The following is a 13,417-nucleotide window of genomic DNA, read 5'->3' on the forward strand; positions in this document are numbered from 1 at the left end:
AGAGAGAGTTAGACAGATGCTTCCACTAGTTCTAATACTCATCAAACAATTCAAAGTCATTTTTTGATACTTCAAGGATATTGAAGCCTGTTTTCAGTACTTGTACCTTGGCTTGGAAATCTAGATGTTCTGGCCTGTTGCATCATATCATCTCTTTTTCCACTGAAAGGATGAGAGAGACTCAGATCCACCTCTGTCATTAGTATGATTGTACAAAGTTCCATTTCCTTCCAGCCACCTTGGAGTACTCACAGAGGTAGCATATCTCCAGACTTTGGTATAATGCTCCTATCAAAAAGGTGGACTGCATATTATGACCACAGGAACCTCAGAATGTAGGGACTGGGTCCATCTATACCATCATTAAATATCAGCCCTAATCCTAGCTTGCCCACAGGCTTCACCTGAACCCCTAGCCTTCACAGAGTAGCAGATGATTTTGGCAACCTCGAACATGACCACTCTGGTTCCCAAAGAAATCGTGGAAACAGATCTACCCTTTCATTTTTTACTTATGCTTGCCCACGGTAAACACAAGAAAGATACGAATAATGGTTTTCAAACATTTATTTAAACAATTGTATTCTTGCATAGAGAGACTGAGCTGCAATTATTAGGCAAATGAAACAAAGCACTGTAACCAGCATTACCAACATAGTGATTAGGATGAATACTCCAACCATGGCAGCCATATTTGTATTAATTCCTATCTATCACTACCTATACTCGGGCAGCATAGTGTGAGTATCCTCTCCCAGATCTCGAAGAACAGCCAGAACCCCCATACCTGGATAGCTAAGCCAGGGAGCCGGTCTGTGGTGGAATAGGCTATCCTTCTCTGCAAGATAAAAGGTCAGCAGGGCTGCATAACAAACACAGCGTCTGCTCCAGGACAATCACAGCTGAAGTGCTCCTTTGAATCGTATAGGGCAGTACACCATTTACATAAACCACACCACACTGTTTTAGAGGTGCAAAGATGCGATGATGTGTCTAGGTTTTAGGAGCTGTCTCAAACTGGGCAATGCAAGCAGGGGAATATCTTGTTCTGTGTTCCTAGCCTTGAATAGACTGTACAGATTACATAGTAAGGATGGCTCGCTGGAAATAAACAGCATGTACAGTGCATTCTCAGTGTATTATCATGCAAGCATAAAAACATGTAAAATATCATAGCTAAAAACTATGTCAACCTAAAATGTGCAACTAAAATGAAGAACCAAGTTGGGCCCAAGAAGGCCTTACAACAACTTCACAAGTGAGAGTTTCTTTTAGGCAGCTTCCTGGACTGAAATGATTCCTCTAGTTCTTTGTAGGAGGAAATCATAGTCATACAGAGAAAACCACTTCCATGTTCAGGATCAAAAGAAAAACGTGCTATCCAGAAGAGTGGCCTGGTTAATTACTTCTCTCTTGCCGCCATCCATACTATGATAGTTAATGAGGAGGATTACCCTAGTAGACTCGATGTTCCACAAATGTTTCTTCTTGTTACAGGTCTCACTCCATTTTTTGGGGACTCAGTTATCCAACCCATAAATTCAGAAAGCTTTGTATAATTATTTCGGCGGATGTGACAGTGGAAACTCAGGTCAAATCATGATGAAACCTGCAAACCTTGATAGCATCTTATCACATCAGTTCTACCATGCAGTCATCCATTAGATAGAAAGGTTCTGGTTGTGTCATGTATTGATGCTTGCCTAATTTATTGCAGTTCCCTATATTTGGGACAAACTAAAAAGAGTTTTCCTTATTTATGTAATCTATGACAAAGTAGTCATTCTCATAAACGGTCAAAAAGAAAAATACATTGACACTGTATGATCTTTGACAGGATTTTTACTGGTTTCTTGCACATGTTATTCAGAAATGTGTGCTCAGGTAAGCACTAATCTTTTTGGAGCTCTTGCAATAAGGGGCTGTCTGTTGCCCACAAAACCCACACGATTACAAAAGCAGAATGCAGATTTTTTTTGCAAGAACAACAATTGTGGAATACCTTCTAGAAGTAGATTGTTATGTAACTTACTTACTTTTTGCCCCAGATGTCCTTTATCCATAATCTTTTTGTCCTATATTTGCTTCTTAGATTTCATTTTGTCCTCATGTTCTGTAGTCAGACCTTTAAAGAACTTCCTATTTGCCCTTAGCTCGCCTAATGAGATGATTCTGACTTGCACTAATATGTAAGAGAATTGACCCGCGTTTATTCTCAGGGCACTACATTACAGTTTTTCCACCATTTTAGCTATGCAATGGGAATATTGTATCTTTATATTATCCTTCTGAGATTAGTTTACATTAACCTGAGTGTTAACTTGTAATAAAACCCTTTACCTTTATTTCCGATTTGTTTTTTCATTGTGTGGCCAAATTGGTCATAGCGTAAATTAACTGTTGATTGATGTCTTGTTTAATTGGATGGTTAGCTCCTGCTCCGATGCCAAGATCCGTCAACCTCAAATACAGCATACAGAAAATGTGGCACCAAAACAAAAGACTATTACCTTCACACCATTTTGAAAGTGTCAAAAGAAGATGTCGGTCACATACCCACACAACATCTGTCTGTAAGGTCTGGGAGACGACCATGACTTCAAGTCCTGTGACAAATGCTCCCTGGTATGCACCCGAAGGCAACTAGGGATTGAAAGGCCATACTTTGCATGGCTGAACACAAAAAATAAGGCATGTCTTACTCTATGACACCTTCATCAGATAAGTCTTCCGAGAAGAAGCAGAAGAAATGCAAATGAGATTCCTTGACTTCCAGATGCACTTGTTGGTGTGGAGGCCACTGAGTCAGTGTCCAGAAGACTCCATCCTACTTTTGTCTTAGTCCTCTGAGTCCCTTACAATCCTTGAACCGATGCAACTCAAGTTCCCAGGGGCCATTTTTGAATAAGCAGCAAGTGACAGCCTTCCAAGCAGCCATGCTGCAAATATTCTACATGACCCTGGAGCTCCTTCTTCCCCCACGGAGGCTGTGTGCTTACTAGTTGCCCTTCTGAGGTTTCTTCCAGCACTGACTCATCTGCTTAGTGCCTGCCCTACCTAACCTCAGTGCTGTGCCTTGCCTCTACTCCTCTGTTAGAGTCTTCACCAGCTGTCATCCCACTGGTGCAGCCATCGGCTCCAGTTACATCGATCCCATGTTCGGATTCTTCGACAAGAGTGCCCTGCATGTCGCGCTCTATCATTACTAAAATGCAGCACTCTGAAAATGACTTCTGAGCAGCTCCACTTTCTCGACTACAAAGTTGTACCAGAATGAAAGCCAATTTCATCTCTGTTTCTGCTGCAATTCAGATGCCTCACATTGTTCCGCATGATGAGGATTATAAAGACAAAGCAGCCAATTTATTTCTGACACATTATACTGATGCTGGCCTTTTTCTGGTAAAATAGCAGTGATCTTGACACCTCACCTGAGTTGGCCCTTGATTTTTCATATGATACTTCTACTGAAGACAGTGCATTATTTGCAGTGGTGTTTTGTAGAGCTGCAGGACTTTTAAAGGTCTCTCTTCCTTGAGAGGATTCAAAGTCCAATTTGCTTACAGAAGTCCTCAATCCTGGGCCTCTCCTACACTTCTGTAAGTCACTGGAGGATCTTATTTTGGCAGGTTCCTCTAAGCCCTATTTGGTCCCAGCTGTTAGCATTCCCATTGCCAGGCACCACAGACAATCACCTGGGATTCCGAAGTTTATGACAGAGCATACTACATGAGAGATTCATGGTGCAAGCTTCCACTTGCAAGGTTAATCCCCTTCCTTCCTTTGTGTTTCTGGAATGCTTCTTGCTTTCTGATTGATATGATATTGCAAAGCTCTTTTTTGGGATGACACAAGAGGTTTTACTCATGTTGTTTACACAGACAGTTTAGTATGGGCGGGCGAGGCCAAGCAAATCTTGCATTTTGGCCTAGAATCTTCAGTCACAGTTGTGCATGCCATGGACACCAGTGTTATCGTCCCTAGACAAGTCTGAAAGTGTTCTACTTAATTTTCAGGATATGTCCAGGTTCCCTTGACGGATTTGCTCTTTGATGGCTTCCAGCTGCTTGGAGAGAAAGGTGATACTGTGTTAAGAATAGCTTCAGATGGGACATTCCCTGGGCTGTGGCCTCTCCAGCACATCATATTCTGTATCGAAAATGTTGAACTTCCTCCAGGAGCCTTGCTTTCCATTAACATGAACCATCACTGCCTATCCAGAAGCCATTGCAGAACTTTTCTGCCTTCCTTCAGGGGCAGTGATGACATGGAGGAGTGACGACTGCAGCAGCAATGATTCCTCCTCCTCAACTGGTACTGCAAAACAAAAGCTTGTTACTCACACTTGGGTAAACATGAGGGTTCAGTGGGATCATGCAGCTACCATTTCCTGCCCCACTCGAGTTCGATTATTTTGGACCCATTTTCCCCACATACCCCTAGTTTTTATGCTGGTTTAAATTTTTCATGCTCCAATCTCTCTCGTCCTATTATCATGTTACAGTGGCCCTCACTGAGTTATTGACCTTTCTGAAGTGGGCATCCTATGTGTTACTCCATAGCTGCAATTTTTAGATTCTTACTCTGACATTACAATCACACCTGTTCATCAGGCTTTGCTGGTTCAAAAAAAAACACACACACACACACAGACACCACACCACACCAAACCACACAACACCACCCCACCCCCCCCCCCCACACCCCCCCCTTCCCAGACAACTGGTCCCGTGAGCACATGTATAAGCAACCTATCTTCTGAATTTTGTATCACCCTCTAATGTGGGACAATCCATTACTCTTTTCGTGTTCTTCTCTCACCCTAATCCATCCAAGGAGGAGGAGCAATTACACCAGTTGGACGCACAACATGCTCTTGGATTCTGTATTGATCAGTCTAAGGAGTAGCAAGTTGGTGATCAACTCTTATGTTGCTTTCACCAGTGCGAATAAGGGATAGGTGGATAAGAAGCAATCCTTTTCTCAAAGGTTTGTTCTCTGCATCAAACTGTTATTGCTTGTTAATAGGACCCTCTTGAGGGTCATAAGACTCATTACACTAGGGGTCAAGGCTGCAACTACAGCTCTAGCTGGGTGGCCGATTTCGAGCAAGAAGACATCTGTGATCTTTCACTTATGTTTGTTCATAGTTTTATGAAATAAAGGTCCTCTTTGAATATACAGAGAAGCAATAAGTGCAAAATACAAACTATCTGTTTCAGAACCGGGTATTCATCCTAAGTAGAGGAGACTTCTACCATGGTAAGAGGCTTCCAATAAAAAAGAGGGTTTTGTCAATTAATTCTGAAGAGACGATTACGGCAGACAACAAGAATAAAATTAATCCACTTACTAATTTTTGCCAGGTAGTTCTGAACTACTCTGTACATGCCCTTATTTTAAATTATATGCGGAAATGATTTTGTATATCTTGAAGAAGGTGGATGTAAATAATATTACCCACCAAAACTCTGGGTTTCCATTCATACGTTCACCAAGTAATAGAGTATCAATGCACAGGTTCACAGAAAGGGCCATTTTGCCCGTCGATCCTGCAGAACATCCTGATGTAAGACCCACCTCCTTTGGTGGTGCTGCCAGTGAGGCATATGCGAGAAGAGATGCACATCAGAAGAATGTTATGCACCTTAGGTAATGCTCTATTCACCCACAAATTCTCCCCATTCAGTGGAGTAGATATTCTCGAATTAATAAGATGCTAAGTTGGATTTGCTTATTGCCAGTTATCACATCAATCTTGTCTGCCGCGATTCCACGAAAAACAGCATAACCAACCTGAGCTTGCAGGCGCAGAATCTATATGTAGCCCTGTGCCACCCTATTTATGGAAAGGGACTCTGCTGAGTTGGAGAGGCCCATGGTGCCATGAGCCGTATGCAGAAACTATTAAATTTGTTTTTTTGGGTCGCGTCTTGCTCCTGGAAGGATTCAACAAGTGTGGAACCTGCAGTCAGAAAGAGTAGGCAACAGAAAGGGAGTTAGCAAAGGCAAGTATGCGAGGAACTTTCATTTTCTTAAAAATAATATTGAAAATCTACAAGGATCATCCTCCTGTTCGTAATCAGACAACAGATATTTGTAAAATGGTGACAAACTCTGGTACCTTCTTTCATGCTTAATCCCCTCTATCTTTAGAACAATCTTAGCACCTTTTACGTCTGTGTAATTGGGCTCTCCTCTGGATCCCTTTAATTGTTTCCTAGATGGTGTGTTCTCATCTGTGGCCCAATAGAAGTGGAAGCTACGGGTTGCAGTGAAAAGGACTAGAGGACACAAAGCACTGCTGCAGCAGAGAAACAATCGAAAGGGGAAAACATGTCTGTTCCTTACAGTGAACTGCAGACCGGGGCCTCTTGCACTCGTGGCAAGTAAGGCTGACAGGAGGTGGCATTGTGAGAGTCTTATTGAGTGCCAGAATTCAGCAGGCTTCTAAAGAGGTACTTTAGATGAGGACCAGTGGAGTCTTGTGGGCTCAACAGAAAGAAGTGAGGTCTCCATCACAGGAGACACACTTTGTGCGCCTCATCCCTGGTGTCTAGTGGGGAGCTCTGCCTCTCTCCTCCTTTTTCCTGCTTCACTCTCTGTGTGCTTTCTCTTTTGTGTCTGTCCCTTTTGTTCTCCTTTTGCCTTTCGTTCTCCACAGTGCTCCTTTTGCCTTTTGGCCTCCTTTTGCTTTTGCCTTTCATTCTCCACAGTGTTCCTTTTGCCTTTTTGCCTTGCTTCTGTGTTACTCTCTTTTCTCGTTTTTCTCTCCCCTCACTCCACCTCTCACTCTCACTCCTCTCTCTCTCCCTAGTCGCTAGTGCCACTGTGGCACTGCCCCCTCCTCTCTCTTGCGCTGCATTCCCTCTGCTGTTGCCCCCACGGCCTGCCCCCTTTTTTTGTGCTGTTTTCCGCCCCCACTCCTGCCTCCCAGCTGTCCTCTCCTGCCCCCTCCCTGCTTAATGGCAGCTGCGCACAGGGGGCGCACCACTGGCACATCACAGGCATGCCAATGGCAAGACTGTCTGCGCCCATCCGTGCCTGGACCACGGGCAGCACTGGAACCACTGGTTCTCGCACCCCCCACCGCCGCGACACTCGACTCCGCTACGACGCCACCACCCACCACCATGCGCTCAATGCTGGCCACTCATCCACCTGCCATCAAGTCACCCCGCAGCTCACCCACAGACCCTTCTTCTGCCGGAACTGCACCTTCATCAGCCTCCACGCCAACGACCCACCTGCCAAGGCAGGACACAACCATCTCAGATGCATCCTACTCAACACCCGCTCCGTCCATAAACACGCCGTTGAACTCTGGAACCTACTCGACTCAGCCTTCCCAGATGTCGCTTTTCTGACCAAGACCTGGATGAACCCCTCCTCAGCGCCCGACATCACCATAGCCATCCTGGACGGCTACAAGATCACCCGCAGGGACCGCACCAACAGACCAGGAGGAGGCATCGCCATTGTCCACAGGAATACCCTCAGAACCACGACCAGCACCAAAGACACCCTCAGCACCACCGAACACTTGCACCTACAGATCCACACCAATCCAAATACCACCCTCAGAGGGAACCTTGTTTACAGAACCCTCCCGGCCCCAACAGCAGTTCAGCGACTCCATCTCTGACGTCATCAGCACGCACGCTCTTGCATCCACAGACTACATACTCCTCGGGAACCTGAACTTCCACCTCGAGAACACCAACGAGAACAACTCCACCACCATGTTCAACAACCTTGCCAACCTCGGCCTCAAGCACCTCGTCACGACACCCACCCACTCTGCAGGACACACGCTCTATCCCATTTTCTCCACCAGCAAACACGTCTCCTTCAGCCTCACCACCGAACTCCATTGGACTGACCACCGCTGCATCCACTTCTCCTTCGAGGAACCCACAACACACCATCAATCGCAATGGATTCCCCACCGCAGATGGAACAAGGTCACTGAAGACCAGCTAATCACCACCCTCTCCCGGAACCCACCTATCGACACAGCCGACACAGCAGCATGCAACCTCAGGCAATGGATCGACGACTGTGCCAACACTCTCGCTTCGATCAAGAAACCCTCTAACAGACGCACTGACAGAAAGGCCTTCTGGTTCACCGCTGACCTCCAAGAATCCAAGCAAATATGTAGAAGACTCAAGAAAAAGTGGCGCCAAGAACAGACACCAGACAACCACACAGCCTTCAAGAACGCCATCCGCAAACACCACCAACTCATCTGAACTGCCAAAAGAACCGCCTTCAAAGAACGCATCAACAACAATGCACACAGCAACAAGGAGCCCTTCAACATCGTGAAGTAACTCTCCAACCCCACCTCCAACATCAACAACATCCCGCCATCACAAGACCTCTGCGACTCCCTAGCCACCTTCTTCTACTGCAAGATCGCAGAAATCCATGAAAGCTTCAATACCTAGACCCCCCCGTCAACCAGCGACACCACATTCCTGGTGCAGCAATGAAAGTTACTAGATTTGAGACTGCGGTTGCTGCCTTACAAACACACATAAAATAATATTCGTAGTGTAAAGACTGTGCTGTAATATCACTAGTTGAAGTGAAAGGACGATGGAGGACCTTGAGAATGCATTGTAAGCGGTGAACTCCTGAATACCAAGGCTTCCTCAATCCCAAAGTATACCTTTGTCTTCACAGTAATACGAATCCTCCTTGAGATAAAGTGCTGCTGCCTGATACAGTACCCTGTGTGTAGGTAATTCAACCCAATAACAACGTAGATAAACTCACAACTGGAACCAGACTTGTCAACAGTAGCCACTGTTCTCCAGCTGATGTCAACAACAAAACAACTTCTCTTCCAACAGACATCTCCAACGAGGATTCTATCCCATGCAGGCCATCACATATGATAACAGTTCCCCCAAGCACTGCAACAAAAACAGGTTACAAGGTGGCAAATGAAGGCCATCCCAGCAGGGATATGTACATTTGTCTGCAAACAGAATCACAGTTGAGCCATTCAAGCTATGTGACAAAAGCGGGCTATAATAAGGCATAAAAAGACCACTCCTCAGAGTTTACAATATAGTAAATGCCTCTCTCACCAAAACACAGTCGCAAAAGAGAAATTGCATAGTCTAGCCTCAGGCCTAAATTAAACCAATTGGCTAACACCTGCTAAGGAAAAAGATATGAAAGGATGATAAAATACATGACCTTATCGAAAGGGTGTAACCTTTGCTGTCAGAAGAACTACATAGCACTAACCTAATGATTGGGAATGAGGTTAACAACAAAACTGGATCCAGCAACAAACCTCAACAAATCTCAAACCATGGCAGAACTCAAAAGCCTGTCTTCCAGATTTGTCACTGCTGACAGAGCTGCATTCCCTCTTTGCTGAACTCAATCGCAAATGCTCTATCCTGTACACACTTGAAAATACACATAAATTCATAACATGCCCGGTACATATTGTGAGACACAGGCCTTTCAAGTACCTACAGGGGGGATTTCCTATAAATTAGCATTTGCAAGTATAATACAGAATGAAGGATAATATTCCACAATAAAGAAGACCCCATGGTAGCTTGGCACAGAGCAGTCAGGCTTAACCTGAAGGCAAAGTGTGAAGTTTTTTTTTGTAACAGTAAAACAGTGAAACACCACACAAAAAGATCCTAACCCATGTAAGAAAAATAGAGCTTAATTTAATAAATAAAACAATACTGAAATGACAAATACCCAATCAGTAGAAACAAACGTTTTTTTAAAAAAAAAATAAGTTGTAGAATAGTGCCTAAAAGCATAAAGCGCCAACAGAGGATGCCGAACCAGGGCAAAGTCACAAGTTCTGGCCAACCGCAATGGAGCTCGGGCCAGCTACAGGGACACAGTTAGGCCCGATGAACGAAGTACCTTAACTCATGGTTGAGTAGTGCCCCGTCAAAGCCAAAGTGATGCATTGGTTCCTAGGTGTGACGAGGCTGAGCTGCAAGTCCTATTTTGTTGTTGTTGAGGATTCTGTTAATGGGGCTTGCAATGCAAAGTCTGATTTGGAAGACTCAGCATGCAGCTTCCGAGACACTGAGGGGCTGTGATGTGGAGTCCGGGGTAGTAGTTGAAGTCACCTTAGATGAGGGATGTGAGGACCTGGACTGTCAATGTGCTATGCCTTTGGGGTGATGGGTTGGCTCCGAAGACTGCAGAGGCTCTGCAGGCCTTTGCATCAAGCCCAATCCACGAAGCAGCAAGGATGCATCGGTTCGCTCAGGGATGTGCCAATCCATGGAGGAGATGCACATGTTTTGCTCATGGATGAGCCACTAAGCAGAAGTAATGCACCAGTTCCACTGGCAAGCACCTTAGGCCCACTTCCAAGGGTCTAGGACTGGGGTGGCGCTACTTGGCAAGGCAGACTCACAGATGTCAGAGTCCAGGTGCAGGTGCAAGGTTGTTAAAAGTCTGCTATCTCCCTGAGGCTTCAGATCAGTACGTCAGCCAATTAACCCTTGGAGTCACTCTGGGTTCAGGAGATGCAGGTGCAGTCCTTCTCACCCAGGCAAGAGGTCGGCAGATGGCAGGGCAGTAGTACCTACAAAGCAACATTCCAGCACAGTGGCAGTTCTTGTAGCAGCACAGTAGTCCTTCTTCCCAGATATTATCCACAGGTCAAGAAGTATATTGAAGAGTTGGTGTCTGAGGTTCAGTATTTATACCCAGTTGTACCTTTGAAGTGGGAAGAAGCTTCTAGAGGTATACCTTTGAAGTGCACAGATGACCTGTCGTCCCTGCCCTAGCTCCACACTAACCACAGGGGGTATTCAGCCCTTTGTGTGGAGACAGCACACAGCCTGTTTAGGTGTAAGTGGGGCTGGGCTCTGCTCCTCCCTCCCATCCTTCCAGTGATGACCTATTCGTTCACATCTAATCTCCCATTGTGTGTGGCTGTCTAGGAAGAATACACAAAGCCTAACTGCCAGCTACACCCGGTCATTTGACCAGAGGTTGGCTGCAGGTACCAAATGGCAAAGACAAGAAAATGCCAACTTTCTAAAATTGGCATTTTCAGAACTGTAACTTTAAATCTAACTTCACCATGAATTAGGATTTTAAACTAGAGTTCTAGAGACACAAAACTTGAAGGGGTCATCTCCTCCCATTTGGAAATTACACTTACAAAATGTAATAAGGCGACTCCATTGTTATCCTATGGGATAGGTTTTGCACTAGTGAAAAACAAATTCAAGAGTTTTTCACAAGCAGGACAAAAAAAGTATATGTCCAGCTTTTACAATTCACCACCCTTCCCTTGGGGCTATCTGGGCCTACCTTAGAGGTGACTTGCATGTATTAAGAAAGAAGGTTTGGACCTGGCAGAAGGTTTATTTTGCCAGGTTAAAATGGCTGTTCAAAACTGCACCATAGGCTGTGCAATGGCAGGCCTGAAATGTTTACAGGGCTACTTAAGTGGGTGGCACAATTAGTGCTGCAGGACCATGAGTAGCATTTAACTTATAGGCCCTGGGCAATGTAGTGCACTTTAATAGGGACCTATAAGTAAATTAAATATGTCAGTTAGGTATATGCCAATGGTTCAGGGAAAGAGCACAAGCAGTTTAGCACCGGGTAGCCCTGGTAAAATGTGTAGAATCCTACAGCCAGCAAAAACAGGAGGTCTGAAGGCAAAAGGTTAGGGGGAAACCACGCCAAGGATGTCAGGTCTAACAGTGGTGCATTAGCTCAAATTGAATATGCTCAAGAAGAATACTCTTTGAAAAAAACACAAGACCAATACCTTAGCATGAAATTGGTGTTTGCTCATTTAAGAAAGCATTTTTGGATGTTTCCCTATAAGATCTGATGGTTTTCACAGGCATTCTTTTGCATATTGATGTTTACAAAGAGGAGCCAGTTGTTTGTTTATGCAATGCTGAGTATGTGTGTTTTTGTCATGGAATGGAATTTGTGATTTTTATTATATTAGGTGAGCAGGTTTTGACTCGTTGTTTTTCTTTTGCGCCTTTGCCATGAGTGAAACCCCCTAAAGGAGTTTCACACACTATAGGTTCCTGTAAAACATTGGATTTAAGTGGTAACTTCCAGTGCTCACCTTTAAAAAAATGTTCTTCTGCACAGCTGGGGTGGGAGGTTCTTTTCAAGTTACATATGGAACACAGGCACACATGTGAGCACACGCAGAGCTAAGCTAAGAAGATTATTTTCTTACTCAGTCTGGCCTCTTGACATGACATGGGTAATCTGCATACTTTGCAGTGTCTTGAACAATGATTTAGTCAACCCTCTTGCATAATTTGATACTCCCCTGCTGCATAACTTCAGGGGCCTGCTTATAATACTGTTGCATAAGAAGAACAGTTGAGAAACAGAAAAGGACAGACCCATCTTGTAAGTTATCCCCCTGTCTGGAGTGGATGGTTGCTCCAAACGTGTACTTCTTGGATTTGTTTGTGTATGATTCTGCCTCCTTAGCCAGTGGCACTAATTCCCCTCCTTCCTCTTGAGGTCTGTAGAGGGTGGACATGCCAGAAACATTGAAGGGAATAGGAGCTCTTGTATTGCTCCTGGATAAGAGCACATTATGAGTGGGGTGCCCGAAGCTCTTGCTGGTCACAGAGGTAACGTGCAATTAGCCGAAGGTTTTTCGTGCGTTGGGAGTGCAGAAAGGGAGCGTGATCTGCTGCAGTAGGCCCTGGGGTCTGGAAACTCTGAGGGCTATACAGGTGAGTTGATCCAGGCTCCCCAGCTCCCTAAAGAGAAAGAAGCCTTGTCAAGGGACTGTAGGGAGGCATAAAGAGATTTACAGCTAAACATTTGCGAGTCAGGAGGCTTCAATAGAAATGCTCCTAGTAGCTGGAGTTCATCACCTAGAACCGAACGCCACAAACCCCATCAAAAGCAGCCCATTTAGGCAACATACTGACTAGAATTTAAAAAATGACTCATAAGCTCCAGCATGGGCTTCTAAATTTGCATACATTCGATTGAGGTGCCCCAGGAGAAGCAAGGGTGCCAACAAACGTGTTTTTGAGGAATGTCTGAAGTTTTGGCAGGTCCCTGCTACAGCACCCCATATATTTTAAAAATAGAACATCATTAGTGGCCCCAGGATAGTTTAACCTTTTTATTTGCTCTTTAAGCATGTGGAGCCATTAAGGTTTCCGAGTCCTTTTTTGTTGCTAGGTAACCTTTCAAATAATCACTATTTTCAATCAATCAGTCATTTATAGAGGGCGGTGCTGTCACCCCTGGAGGTATCTGGGCGCTGGTGTGCGCTGTCTCTGTCAAAGAGCCAAAGATCTCTTTTGGACCTCCGCTTTGTACTGTTTACTATTGAAGGTATGACACACCCATGGTTATAGCTTCTTAGTATGAAAGTCAAAGTATGTGCCTCTATGTT

The 13,417-nt window shown here is 44.8% G+C and overlaps 1 protein-coding gene across 1 annotated transcript in view; it reads right to left on the reverse strand.

The window, feature by feature from the left end:
• Positions 1–13,417, reverse strand: part of ITGB7 (integrin subunit beta 7) — a 786,164-nt gene that overhangs the window by 122,030 nt on the left and 650,717 nt on the right. The window lies entirely within an intron of this gene.

The sequence above is a fragment of the Pleurodeles waltl genome, chromosome 4_2 (assembly GCF_031143425.1).
Source record: "Pleurodeles waltl isolate 20211129_DDA chromosome 4_2, aPleWal1.hap1.20221129, whole genome shotgun sequence".
Lineage (NCBI taxonomy): Eukaryota > Metazoa > Chordata > Amphibia > Caudata > Salamandridae > Pleurodeles > Pleurodeles waltl.